The sequence below is a fragment of the Haliaeetus albicilla genome, chromosome 15 (genome assembly GCF_947461875.1).
Source record: "Haliaeetus albicilla chromosome 15, bHalAlb1.1, whole genome shotgun sequence".
In the NCBI taxonomy this organism is placed as follows: domain Eukaryota; kingdom Metazoa; phylum Chordata; class Aves; order Accipitriformes; family Accipitridae; genus Haliaeetus; species Haliaeetus albicilla.
This window is the reverse complement of record NC_091497.1, coordinates 34,564,401-34,578,761: the sequence shown is the minus strand read 5'-3', so window position 1 is coordinate 34,578,761 and position 14,361 is coordinate 34,564,401. Positions and strand designations below refer to the sequence as shown.

The following is a 14,361-nucleotide window of genomic DNA, read 5'->3' as shown; positions in this document are numbered from 1 at the left end:
CACTCTATCACCTTGACGTTGGAGTTTTCCACCCAGTTAAGAGTGTTCTGTGTCCTGGAGGCAACTGTTTTAATAAGTAAGGCAAAGTTTGTAGGGAGAGGTAATATCTTTTATTAGACCAACTGATACAGTTGGGAAAAAAAAACAGACAAGCCTTCAGGCACACAAGTCCTTCTGCAGGAAAAGATATTACTTGTTCCTACAAATCCTGAGCTGTTTATATCTTCAGACCATCAAGACTATAATACTACTGCTTCAAGGTTTTTATAAGATTAGGGAAGACTGGTAAAAGCAGGAAGCACAAAAAATTACACTTACTCAGGGGAAAAACGAAACCTCTAGTTAGCCTTGGGAATGCTCACAGGGGCTCTATCTGTTCTTGTCCCTGAAACCTCAGAAGCAGAGCAATGGCTGGTTGGAGGGCAGGGCAGAAATTGTCCCTTCTGTTCTGCTGGAGTTGCATGCCAATAAAGATGCATGTGAATGGAGACCCAAGACAGTTTAATAAATTACCCAGGTAATCTGGATATTTTTGCTGAAATGGTTCCCCCTGTGCAGTGTTCTGAAACCACCTCCATGTCTGAGACCCCAAGCCTAGGCACAAAGCCTAAACGTGTGAAGCCTTAGAAAGGCTTCCCAAGCTTTTCATGCTGCAGACCACATTTAATAGGGGGATTGTCTCACAGGCTGTTTCCCCTCCTATTGGCAATCAGTACAAACCTCTCTGTCCTCCCTCCTGGCATCAGAATAACATTCCTGTGATACTTCAGCAATTGCTTTAATGAAAAAGCAGTATTAGACAAGCAGTGTATTTTAGTTGTCTTTCAATACGGAATAGCTGCAAGACCCAGAGAAAAGCTAGATGCAATGGCATAGCTTTCCAGAGATGACTGGTAAACATACTATCAGCCTCAATTTAAAAGCTGCAGAAAGATATGATATGCAGCGCAAATAGCAAGCATGCATTTTGCCTAGGGGAGATATAAAAAAATCAAGTAAATAATCAAAAAAACAAATAATACAGAGAGTTTTTGTATCTCTGCATGAAATGGGTGGAGTGACTTCGTCACATGGTTAACAGAAGAAAAAAGTTGAAGCAAAAAAAACCCCAACTGTGTCAGTATATGGCAAGAGGCTTTGCTGTGGCAATTGTTACTGGTAGGTAATTCTTTGAGATATCCCCTGTGGATAGTCACAGTGTGGGAGAAAGACAAAGGGGGTGCGGGGGGAGGTCCTCTCGTGGTCCTTTACATGGGACAGCAGGACAGGAAGGAAAACAAATTGCAGAGGACAGTGATCTAATAAAACCAGAAAGAAAGTAATTGCCATAGCTACACACTCATTCATTTTCTAAGACTGGAATAGAAGATGTTCAGGGCTTTTCTCCCTCCGTTTCCTTTGTTACACAAATGCTATCAAAGCCTGCAACAAGTGACAGGCTTGATATTTATGCATATAAATGACTGCAGCTCTGAAAGAAGCCTGGGCACAACAATGTGAAGCAAAGAGCCATCGTTCCTGTCGGCTTCTTGCTCTGCAGTGAAAAAAAAATCCCTGAGCATGGCTTTTCTGCCCTCCTGTTGCTCAGCATGGTGCACGGACAGTGAATGGCTAAAGCATTTTTCAGAAGTGGAGCCTTGTGGGAGCCAGCCCCACTATTAGTATTCTGCAGCCATCACTGCCTGTGCCCATCAGCACCAGATGCTCGCAGAGCCAGTCTCAGAAGACCACCAAACATGGCACAAAACCATCATTAGGAGCTAGGGTTATACATACAGCAGCGCAAATAATCTTTTTTTGAGCCAGAAGCAACTGTGCTGAAGAGGGAAAAGCGTAACAGATCAGTACAGAAAGAGCTTCAGTATCTATTTTATGTTAGCAAAGGTGCTTTTACTGTAACACCTTCACACCTTTCACTATGTGGCTTCTGTGCTTATAAAATGGCAGCCCCTTCTGTTTTGGTAAGAAAAACAGAAACATAAGCAAAGCAGAAATATGAGGCAAGGAGCTAAAAGAAACTTCCCCTGAACTGATGATAAGTTGCAAATTGTTTCTATGTTACTAACAAGTCTTTTTGCTTCAACTGACAAGGAAGGGGAGGAAACAACACCATTTCTCATGACACAGTTCAATTTGCCCCTGGCAAATTGTCACAGAAGCAAATGAAAGCTCTGCATATGTATTAGCCTTCCTGTGTTACTAGTTAATCCCACAGAAAATATCAAAATGCTGAGGCATCTATTTGGAAATAAGCTCCACAGTTCTCACAGCTATTACATTTTTTTCTCTCCTATGACAGAAGGGGATTAGTTCTCTTTGAGTTGGCAAAGCACTAAGATTGCTAAGAGGTAATTACTACCAGGATGGAAAGAGTATTTTACAATTCTAAACTTTTTACTCCTCTGTTAGGTAGTATTAACCACCCATGAGAGGCTAAAGCAAACAGCCCAAATGCTGTGGGGCTGTCACACTTGATGTCCTAAAGCTGGGAGCTGAAGGTGGCCTGATATTTTATGACTGAGCTTTGGATGGGTCCTTCTCTACCTATTATTTTTATTTTGTTGCTGATGCAATATCGCTGAGCAGAAAAAAAAGAAAGTCCTGCAAAGCAGAATGGCAGTCTGTCCCTGCAGTTCTTCCCCCCCTCCTTCCCCTGCCCAGAAACCACGATCTTTTCATCAGAAAGACAATCTGACAGAAAGCAGTGGGTGCTGTCAAGCCTGTCTGTGCCAGCTGCCTCATTTCGGTACGACTTTGCTGAAATTCAAGCTGCCTTGTCTTGGAGACAGGCAGGACAGGTACCTGGCTGTCCAGCCCAGTTGGCGACATCCCCCACTGAGTGCATGGAGAGAGGCTGCCGCCTCTGAAAAACCTGGGGAGGATGAGTCTTGCCTTCCTCATCCCTTTCCCCCCTCCTCGCTCCGTAGGGAAGAGCGGTGCCTGCAGAGAGGACAACCCCCTTGGCATCCAGAGCTGCCCAGCTCTCCCCTGCCCAGCCGGACGGCTATGACAACGGTGCCGACCCAGTGACACAAACACCCGTGGGTGAAGCAGGGAGCGATGGGTTACCTGCTCTGCTACTTGGGGTGTGTGGAGGGGGGCAGCCACCCCCCCGAGAGATGCCATAAAGACCGGGGTCTCTGGTAATGCCGGCATTGCTGCAGCCAGCCAGGAGGGCCAGGCTCCTGGGCCAAAGCAGGCGCAAGCGGGTGTAACAGCAGGGCAGCAACCCCGGGAGCTGGGAAGCAGCTGGGCTCATCCAGAGGATGAGCTACAACTCCTCCTTCCTGGAGTACATATGCTTTTTGCATTAAAACCCCACAAGAGGCAAAGCGTCCCTAGAAGAAATGAGCAGAGTTTTCTCCCATGCCACCTGAACAAGCCTAGGCTAGAGAAGTCTCCCTGTTGCATTTGTTTTTTGGCCCCAGGACACTGGCACTCGTGGCTCCAGCAGAAGAGTTACTGGGTTATCTGGCCACGACCCGGCAGCCTGGTCCCTCTTTCACGCTGTGAGAGGCCCAGGGTCCATTCCCCCTGGAGCTGCCCTGCATGGAGACCTGTCCCTTCTCGGGGCAGTGCTCCAACCACTTCTATTTCAGGAGAAGTCACCGCCTTCAGCAGCCTCGATGACATTGGATCTTCCAGGCTTCTCCAGCGGACTTGGCTGGAAATCCACTGACTGCCTAAAACCAGCCTACAGCAGAGCTTAGGATGGAGAAAAGTACCTGTCTCCCTGAAACGATTCACCAATACAGGGTTAGGAGAGACAAGATATGGACCTAAAGATGTCTCAGACTCACCAGGAGATATTTAATGAAGAGTTACCTACAGGGTTAGGCAAACCTGGTAAGTGTGTGAGCTAGGATGGAGTCTATGGCAAAGAGAGATTTTAGGCAGACTGGATCCTGCCCCAGTTTGTGCATGGGAAAGAAAGTGCATTTCCAAACTGTGGCAGATATTTTTAATACACATTATATTATATTTTCAACCTACATTTTCCATCTTCTATCCAGGAAACTCAGACGAAGTATTCAACCTATAAATACTTAACATAAATATTTTTTTTAGCTGACCCACAATATTGCATTGAGCATCTGAACACTGGAACACAAACTTCTATTTTCCTGCTGCGGCATGCTGCTTCATGGGAACCAGCGCCTGAACCTCTCTTACACGGTACAGATAGATTACCTTATCACTACATCAAACAGTAAGATTTCACATTTCATTCTGACCAAATTGCATGATGCATTACAGGAGATGTAAATCAGGCAATGGGAGAGGGTCCGAGTGAATGCGCCAAGCCTCTGAACTGCAACTCCCATCGAGCAGTACTTCATTATCAGGAAATAATTGCTGTCAGGAAGTAATGAAATAATTCAAAACTGAACATTAAAGATCAGCATATTTTGTTCATTGTTAATAAATAAAAATATTTCAACTGTGGGAATGTAAAAAAAATAAATCACTATATAAATAATGTCAGAAAAAAAGCATAATATTTCCTGATTGAAACTTCTGTTGCACAGAAAATGTCAGTATTTCCCTATTTCAATCCCATTCCAAAACACAAAGAAATGTCAAAATGGTAGCACTTCTTACTGAACAGGACCTTCACATTTTATCTGACTCCAAGGTGAGACTGACCATTTTAGGTGTATTAACTGAAAGGCTCATGGGCAGACACAAAGACAGAGGCTATTTTCATAAACAAGGAGCATCACTTTACGGGCAGCTGCAACAGAAGCAGTTACTGGACACCTCCGGCAGCAGAACCCACTGCTAGGTCATGCTTTGATGAATTATGCAGCATCAATAATCTTTTGAACAAGCAGGATGTGACAGATTCAGCAGCTCCTCCATTCTCTTTCCCTGCTGTTTAATAGCATCTGACAAACGCAGGGCTGCAGGATAACGTGCTTCTCAGCATGCCCTGCTTTGCACACCACCTCAAACTCATGAAGGATGTTCAGAAGCAGTAAGAAAGGGGATATTCTGCACAGCACAGCGACAAGAAGAGAAACCTCTTTCACGTTCCCATCAGAGCAGCATTTTCCTGCGGAGCTGCAGTTGAATGTTCTCTAATGGAAATAATGGTGCCAGGATGCTCACTTCTCCATCCATACTGAGGTAGTATAGACAACGCAGAGCAGACCAGCATACTGACAAGCATGGCAAAATGGTCAATCTGCTGCTCCAGATGGGCACATGATATAGGCTCTCTGTGCTGTTATCCAGTTGCTATAGAACCAAAAAAAAAAAAAAAAGGATTGAGCAAAAATAAAGCTGGAAAATTAGGCCCATTATCTGTCTGATGGAGATAAACAGCTTTCTCTGGTACATTAATATGAAGTCTTACAAGGTGTCATTGCCCTTAGCATACAGCATGCAGCCAACCCTGTGGGAATGAATCTTACCAAAAAGCAGTATTTAATGCCCACAGAGGCTCTGCATGATCAGGCAAAGGCAATGACAGATCTCATCGTGCGGTACTTTTGCTGTTAGACGGTGCAGCAATTGCTGGAACTGCCCACTGTGCTACAGCCCCAAGTGAATTCTCATCCCTCCACCCCCAGCTACACCCCCCTGACCTGCCTAAGCGCAGTAACCTTTCATGATCAACTTAAGCTGCTGTTGAAAGGGGCCGTCTCACTCCATCTCACATCCTTCACCTCTCCAGGCACTCCTGCCCACTCCCTTCTGTTGGCCTGGGTATCTGTGTAGCTACACATCTTGAGCTGATCACGCAACTGCACCCTGACACTCGCTCTCCTGTTTGCAGTCATACGGTCTGTGGTACCAAGACCACCATCTCGGCTTGCCCTCAGAACCATACGACCCTCATCTTCTTCACAGGAAATGCAACCATTGTGGCCCAGAGTCATCCCATGGAAGGTTAGGTACCTGACAGATACCCCTCCAGCAGGAGACTGGCTGTCCCAGGCTCCTTTTGTAGTCCATGCTGAGAGACAGAACCAAACCTCAGATAAGGCCCATCACTCTCCACTGTCCACACATGCAGTGGGAACCAAGTAACTCCACTTCCACCTTGGGCACCTCAGCTATGCAACCAAAATTGGAGGGAAAGTTTGTGGGCCTATGTGCTTATCTTGAAGATCATTCTTCTTCTAGTACCTTACCTTGCTGTACCGCTTTGTCAACAAATGAGACGTGCTTTTGTGATGAGTGTTATGGAAGAAATGCTCTTCAACTATGTGATTGTCATGTCTTCCATTACATCCTCCAAAACCAACTTCTCTGACTCCTTTAGTCAGGCTGCTGACTGCCCATAGCAAGGCTGACTCAGGGACTCCTTAGGTCACGGATATGCTCTCAGTCCCCATTTCCCTCAACTCCTCATTCACAGCACTGCAGCTTTCTCACTTACCCCCTAACTACCTGGCAGACAAGCAGTTCACACTTGGCATAAAGGCACCTGTGCGCTGCCTGTGGGCTGACTGTCCAGCTGTAGGTTAGGAGAAGAGTTAACTTGAACTCACATTCCAGCCTTTTTTCTCCATGGAGACAAAAGTTTCTCCCACTGCCTTTCATCCTGTTCCGATGAAACCTGTGGGAAGTGAGTGTCTCTGCAAAGAAAGATGGCACATGTTCGCATGATGTTTTCCTTCAAAAACAGGCTAAAAAGAAAGGGATGGGAGCGCCACATTGTGTTTCTGGATGCGTAATCCCATGTCCCTGACACTACAGCCTTCTCCTTGCTGTGTCTGTGTGTTCTACCTAGGCTTTATGGAGCCCGTAGGCATGTCAAAGCAGAGGCCATACTTTGCTGTATATTAAGCACCCAGCAAAAAAAGACCCCCAACTCTGAGAAGAAGTTGTATGGGATCTTCATGCGGACAAACTGCAGGAACACACAGTGGGTGCTTTCACACCATGGTTACAAGCAAGCAAACCGCTTGGCAATTCCTTGCAAACACCCCCCAAGATAAGGATTTTTCCGCCAATGCTGTGGTCTTCTCCATGAGGTTTTTACTTTTGCTGCATGGTGCTCTTGCAACCTGGTGTTCTCCTCCCTCAAAATATGCTGCTGACACCATATGTTACATTGGCAACAGCAGTGTTAGAAATAATCAGAATTTCAATTTAAAATAAAAATTCTTATCATCTACTTATCCTCTGGAGAGCACTGAAGTCTTACTTCAGTACTGTCCTCAACCACAGATTTAGCTACTAACTTGCTGAAAATCAAGAACCCCAAAAGGCTGGTGTACTTGTACACCTTCAGGGATATTCTCTTGGATGTCAAGTGTTGTCATTTCCCATCTTCCCTCCCACACAGTTCACCACAATTTGAGAGCTGTCTTGGTGTCTCAGTCTGCACAAGTGTCCACACCACAAAACAGATTCACCTGATTTGGCATCTTCAAACTGCCTTCACTGTCTTAGCTGCCTTCACTCAAAAGCCACAATCTACCTCTATTTGCCCATCTAGGGGCTCAAATGGCTTCATCACACAGAGATTAATTCTCACAGGACACCCAATACCCATAAGAAAAAGAGTAAGGAAATTTTTTTTTTTTGATACCCTGCAGGTATTCCTGATCTGTGGAAAACAGCCAGCAATTGTCATTCTGTGTCTTTCCAAAACACACAAGAAGAAAGAGTAATTGGACACCCCTGAGTGGGGAACTGAAGCACAGCGGTGAGCTGCTGCTCGCAGGATTTGCCCCACTGAGTTTGGTGATGCTATGGGCACAAACAAGCCTGGGCCATCAGGATAAGACGCAGGACTTCATGTAACAGCCTATACGCTGCTAAATTCAGTCCAGTGGAGAAATACAGGGAAGGTGCATTAATTATTAATACTTAACTATTACATTAATTTGTTTTATCGTTATTTTATATTGTACATAGACTCAAAAAGTCACCTCACTTTTTAGGGGAAGTAGGGAAGGGAAGAGGGCCTGAAATTGAAACACAGAGAGAGCAGTATTCCAAATGGCTGCAGATTTCCACTTTAGAAGAGTTAAGCTTTGCAAAGATGCATGTCCTTCCCAATCATAATTTTTTTTTGAAGAAAGATATGCATCATTGTACTTGGCAAGAACTCAGACACCAATCTTTGGTATTATTATCAGATTCTGTACAGAGTTGCAATGTGTAGTAATTCAGTAAAACTCCCATCACCAATCACCAGTAAATCAAAAGCTGTATGCTCTGGTTTTGACTGGGATAAAGTTAATTTTTTCCATAGCAGCTAGTATGGGGCTATGTTCTGGATTTGTGCTGAAAACAGTGTTGGTAACACAGGGATGTTTTCATTATTGCTGAGCAGTGCTTACACAGAGCCAAGGGCTGTTCTGCTTCTCACCCCACCCCACCCCACCAGCGAGGAGGCTGGGGGGCACAAGGAGTTGGGGGGGACACAGCCAGGACAGCTGACCCCAACTGACCCAAGGGATATCCCAGACCATAGGACATCATGATCAGCATGTAAAGCTGGGGGAATAAGAAGGAAAGGGGGACTTTTGGAGTGATGGCGTTTGTCTTCCCAAGTCACTGTCCTGCGTGACGGAGCCCTGCTTTCCTGGAGATGGCTGAACACCTGCCTGCCCATGGGAAGTGGGGAATGAATTCCTTGTTTTGCTCTGCTTGCGTCCGCGGCTTTTGCTTTACCTGTTCAGCTGTCTTTATCTCAGCCCATGAGTTTTCCCACTTTTACCCTTCCAATTCTCTCCCCCATCCCAACCGGGGGCAGCAAGCGAGCGGCTGCGTGGGGCTGAGTTCCCACGACACGGGGTTAAACCATAACACTGTACAATGCATGTCAGCATTCAAACCGCGTCCAACACCATACTGTTCAAAGTCCTCTGACTGCAAGCATTGTATTTTCTTAGAGTCTGACTTGTATGCAAAGCTGAGATTCTCAAAAATCTGGTTTTTATAAAAGGGCAGAAAGAACGTTGCCTTCAAAAACCCCAAGAGATGCTGTACACTTGAGCAGCTGGCAAATTTGGTCCAGCAATGAGCTCCATACCTCACACAATGTACTCTAGTTAACTGAGAGTGTGATTTTACTATGGACTTAAGACAATTTAAGACTTCACTGCTGGCACTCTTCCCCTTACTATTCCCAGCTAAGTGTTTCCAGTGCCTCCCATGTGTCAGGTCTAGGCGCAAGTTGAAACAGCTTGCGGAACAGACTGAAAAAGAAGCCCTCAGACAAGGAGTAATCAGGATTGTGCCTTCTGGTGGCAGTCAGAGAACTGATCTGGCTAAAAATGTTAATTTTCAGGCAGACCTCTTCTTTTAATCAGTTTGCACAAACCTTTCTGGTATCACAAAGAGGTGGTAGGGAAACCCAGACAGAGAGAAGGCAGAAGCCGCAACAAAGCATCTACATTCATGACATGTCTAAAGAAAATATGGGATCAAACCCTGAGGCATGGTCAAGCATTGTCATGTTTGTGTCTCTGTAGACAATCAACAATATTAGCATGACAAGCAAAGAAGCCATTTGGGCTTGGCAGTAGTGAAAAACTATTTTGAATCTCATAATCCTTTCAGCTGACAGCAGTGTGCAGTTCAAAAGGTCTACCCCATACCAGCTGATGGAAAAGGGGAAGCAGTAATACAAAGCATGCTTTGTCATCTGTGCTTCATCCTGACCCCATATGATGGCAGCCAGGAGTCACCTGGTAAACATTAACCTTTTAGAAATTACAGAGACAAAATTTTTTTCCAAAACTATTAATCAACAAGTATATGGTACCAACAAAAATGAGGCAGGCAGTGGACATCTACTGCTCTAGAATGGGTCACACACCAATTACCAAATGTCCCAGTTCCCCGCTGAGCTTGCATAAATAAGTTTTATTTATTTATTTTTAAAAGTTCAAATAAAAAAAAAAATACACCATGATAATGTACTGCAGCCATAAACTGAGGAAACTAATTGTTGGCATTATCAAAACAGCACACATTTAGTAGAAGCTGCCTTAATAGCTTCAGTCTTCACAAGTGTTTTGTCATTTGACTCAGTGGGTCAGATGGCTTTTCCCATTCTACTACAACTAGTGCTTCCGAGGCAGGAGTTGCCACAGGACAGATTTTTTTTTTTAGCTTCCCTCTTTGGGCTTTAACAATTCCAACAGACATCTCAACAATTTCCAGATCATTCCCATCACTGTAGCAGCTGAACCTGGAATGCCAAGATCTTTCCCACAACACGTTGCTCAGGATAAAAGATCCACTAAATGGGTGCCTAGCTCCTTGTGATTTTCTGGAACAGCAGCAGTAACACTTCCACAGAGGGAAATTCAACCCACATCACCTAATAATCCAATTTAACTTTCTCTGAAATCTTTCCTGTAAATTTTGCTAGAATTGTGTGGCACTCAATAGCTCAGTGTCTATCAAAGTTTTCCTATGCTTCTGAATTATGCTTGTTAACGAGAAAGAAGAAATATTTCCTTATGTGGCTCTGACTATGTCTATGTGTGCTTAAAAAAGAAGCTAGAAAAACATTCAGATTGCCATTCATACATGAATTATTATTGGTTTTTTAATAACTAGTCCAGTTTTTATCTGTCATATCTATATGACAGGAAAAAAAAACTGACTAGATGGTCAGAAAACGATATACAAACCAAAAAACCCAGAGTTTTGATAGCTCTGGTCCAGTAACTGCTCAGGGTACACTTACACCCCTCAGTACTGAAATCCTAAGGTAAGCCAGTAGGAAGTAATTTAACCACGGGACACACCATTTGGTGCGTGCTAAATGATCCCAAAGAGTGCAACTCTGATTTTAATAAAGAACAACGATACATGGGTTACTCCAAGCTAAATAGGAACAGGAACTTCAGTCTCTACAAGGGGAAGGGCATGCTTGTGGTAAATGCGACACACTTGGCATGCAAAAATCAAATCTAGATTTGATTTCAAGCACAGTTACACATTCATTTGTGCATGTCCTTACACATGGCTGTGCCTTATTTCTTTTTTATCTTCTCTTTCTGGCCACTGGCCATCTTTAGTCATGTCTTTAAGGGCACATTTCCTCTCTACTCCTCATGCTTCTAAATAACCACACACAGTAAGACCAACCTCAACATGCTATCTCCCTACTAGAACAGCATCCTAACCGCAACTTCTCAAAAGGTAAAAGTGCAAATAACAAAATTAACTCAATATCAACATCTCCAGCATGGTTTCCAGGCAATGGTGCTCGGCGGCAGTGACAACCCTGTGCTGTTCCTGGCATAGGCAAGGGTGCATTTGCAGCTCCTGAAAATCAGGATGCATCATCTGTGGATGCTTGTGGATGAGACTGGGATGCTGGAGGGGCTGGGAGGGGGGATGGTGCTGTGTGATCAAATATCACCGCAAAACAGGAAGATGTTGATTAAAAAATATGCAACTGAGAGGGAAAATTAGGGACTGGAGAGCAACAGGGCCTTCCGATGTTGCTCTGGGCTGATGATTCAAACCAAATTACAGGAAATTCTGTTTAAACATAAGAAAAAACTTTTTTCACTGTGAGGGTGGTCACTCACTGAAAGAGGTTGCCCAGAGAGGCTGTGGGGATATTCAAAACATGATGGGACATTGCCCTGAGGAACCCGCTCTCACTGCCCCTGCTTTCAGCAGAGGGCTTGGACTAGACAATCTCCGGAGGTGCCTTCCAACCTCAACTTTCTGTGGTTCAGTACTATACTCTTCTATCCTGTACGCAAGCCTTTGCTCCTTCACTGTGGTGAAATTTGATGACAAGCAGCTACATAAACATGTTTGGCACAGTCAAAGACTGCTAGGTGGCATGTAGCAATGGCATTTTCCTTCTTCACACAGCCACAGTGGGAAACAGCATTGCTCTTTACCTCTAGCAGCATAACACGGGCCAGACAAGATATGCAGGAGATGCTCACTATATTTTCCACAGGAGCTGACACTTCAGATCTCAGTACTATATAAAACACCTGAATTTGCAACATTGACAGATGCTGCAGGCTAAGAGCTCTATGTGATTTGGGTCCAATTTCCTCTTCCATGTTTTCTCATACTTTAATTAGTCTTCCTTTTATAATAACACCTTCTGGAAATGCAGCATGATGCTGGCAAGCCCACTGTAAACTGTTTTTACAATTGTATTTAATACAGCTTGTTGCCAGCCATTGTAAAAGCATCTCAGTTCTATACGGAAAGAAGAAACAATATACTACAGTATATCTTCATATTGCAGTAAAAGACTATAATTGTATCCTTACACTTATTAAATTACATTGTTTGAAGAAATATACTTAGAAGATAGCCAGTCCAGCAGTGCCTGGGTCAGAACCAGTTTGAACGAACCTAACTTAAAGTAGGCAACTATATTACAGAATCTTAGCTTTGTAACAGATTTTTAAGAGCCCAGATCAAGCCCAGCCCCCTTCCTGCTCCTGGTTATTTTTTATCACCTTTAAAAGTTAAGTGAAGGCAGACAGATTTTGAAATGACACAAGTAACAGGAAGCCATTTCTCTATATGCTATTGTTACAAGGCATCTATACTATAGATCCTTACGCTCCTGTAGCTCCCGTTATCTCTGCAATCCAGAAGGCTACATCTTTTGTTTTTCGTCAAAAGCTCCATTAGTGCCTGTTTTGACAGATGCGATCCCTCGGTCTCTGGAGTGTTTGGTAACAAAAATTCTTAAGAATTAGAAATGGGAGAACTTCTGAAGACACTGACTTTACTCTCCTCTGTAAAGGACCTAGTGCTCAGGCTGGATCTGACTCTTTTTTATTCAGGGATACATTTTACTCTTCAAGTTTCCTTCCAACAACGCTAACAATCTCATAACTCAGAGAGGGAAGAGGAAGGTTCTTGCCAGGTAATATTAAGAAGCAGATGCCATGGTGGGGAAAAAGAGGAAAAAAAAAAAAAAAAAAAGAAGAGAAAGAAACAAAACAGAAAGAGCAAAAGAGAGAGGCAGCACGGTATGGAAGTGGTGTGAGAACTGTCCTGTAACTGTGCCTTGGCAAGCTCCTAGCACAGATGGGAGATGTGGCCTAACACTGACCCCTCACAACCTACCTGACGGACTACATCAGCACCAGAGTGATGGGTCCTCAGAATGATAGTGCATACAAATATGTAATTTCTACTTCTAATGAGGCCCTAACCTCACAGCTGGCTTCAAAGTAAACACAGTTACAAAATACAGCACTGAATCAGGAAAGAAAGGTAAGGCAGCTTCAGGAAAACAAAGGTTCACCTCAAATTCAGGGCAGCACTATCTTTGGGGCAACCATTTTTTTCTTATTTGATTATTGTCCCTTGGCTACATGCCATTAACTTACCCTAATTGTCTTTAATGAGAATTGCTAGGTGTCTAAAGAAGACTGGGAATAAGTCTGAAAGAAAAAGGACGTCAATTAGGGTATGTTCAGGGTGCATACAGAAACACAAGGTTTCAAGGGGCTTTTCATAAACAGCAAGTACTGTAGTGCTGGCAGTTTCCCATTCCCCATGGCCAGATCCAGCACAAAGAGCAAACACCATGCAGGAAATAAAATCTACCACCCAAAGTGATGTTAGGGCAGCCCAGCACACAGCCGGCACATAGAGGTAAGACGCAGCCTTAACACCTCACCCTGCCTCTGGAATCAAGAATAAGAGAAACCTTGCCCTTACTAGCCCTCCATAAAGACTGCAAGTTTTGCACATGAGGATTCCTGCCACTTGTAGAAAATACAGAGTCCAAAACCAGCCCAGGGAGCTGATGCAGATGACACTGACAAAACACTGAACAAATCCCAAAACAAAGATCTGAATTTATAGTAGCATAGGAACAGAACACCAAACAGAAAAAAAAAAATTATTAAAAAGAAACACGCTCAGTAACCCACGTATTTGTAAATCTGCCAAAATAAACTGTCTTGTGCTTAATTTTTAGAACCAGAAAGTGGGTGAAATTCCATGGGTTAGGAAGTATGCGCAACATGGAAATCAAATTTTAATACCCCAGCTCTCAGGTTTACCATGGAAGAATACTAACAACCTAAAACCACCCCAGAAGGACTCAGTCATTTCTCAGCTGCTAAATGAAAGACAGGGGAGCAGGGGAAGGTGAATTACCAGCTTTCCTACTGCAAAGCAGGTGAGTGACAAGCCCTTTACCTCATTGAGACGCACAACACAAACCACCGTGTGCTACAGGGTTTTATTATCTCAAATGCTCTAAAATCCGCCACAAACTTGCATCTTATCCCATAGGGCCACTTTTATGTTTCATTTACCGACTTAGCTGGAATAGTACAAACTTATATCCAGGCAGCTCCCTATTGATTGCCTAGCTGAACAATGTGGGGGTAAAAAACAGACAAACAAACAAAACTCACTTCCACAATTATT

At 43.9% G+C, this 14,361-nt stretch overlaps 1 protein-coding gene across 2 annotated transcripts in view; it reads right to left on the bottom strand.

The window, feature by feature from the left end:
- The window catches only part of FAM124A (family with sequence similarity 124 member A), a 55,074-nt gene that overhangs the window by 17,510 nt on the left and 23,203 nt on the right, over positions 1–14,361 (bottom strand). The gene's annotated exons all lie outside the window — the stretch shown is intronic.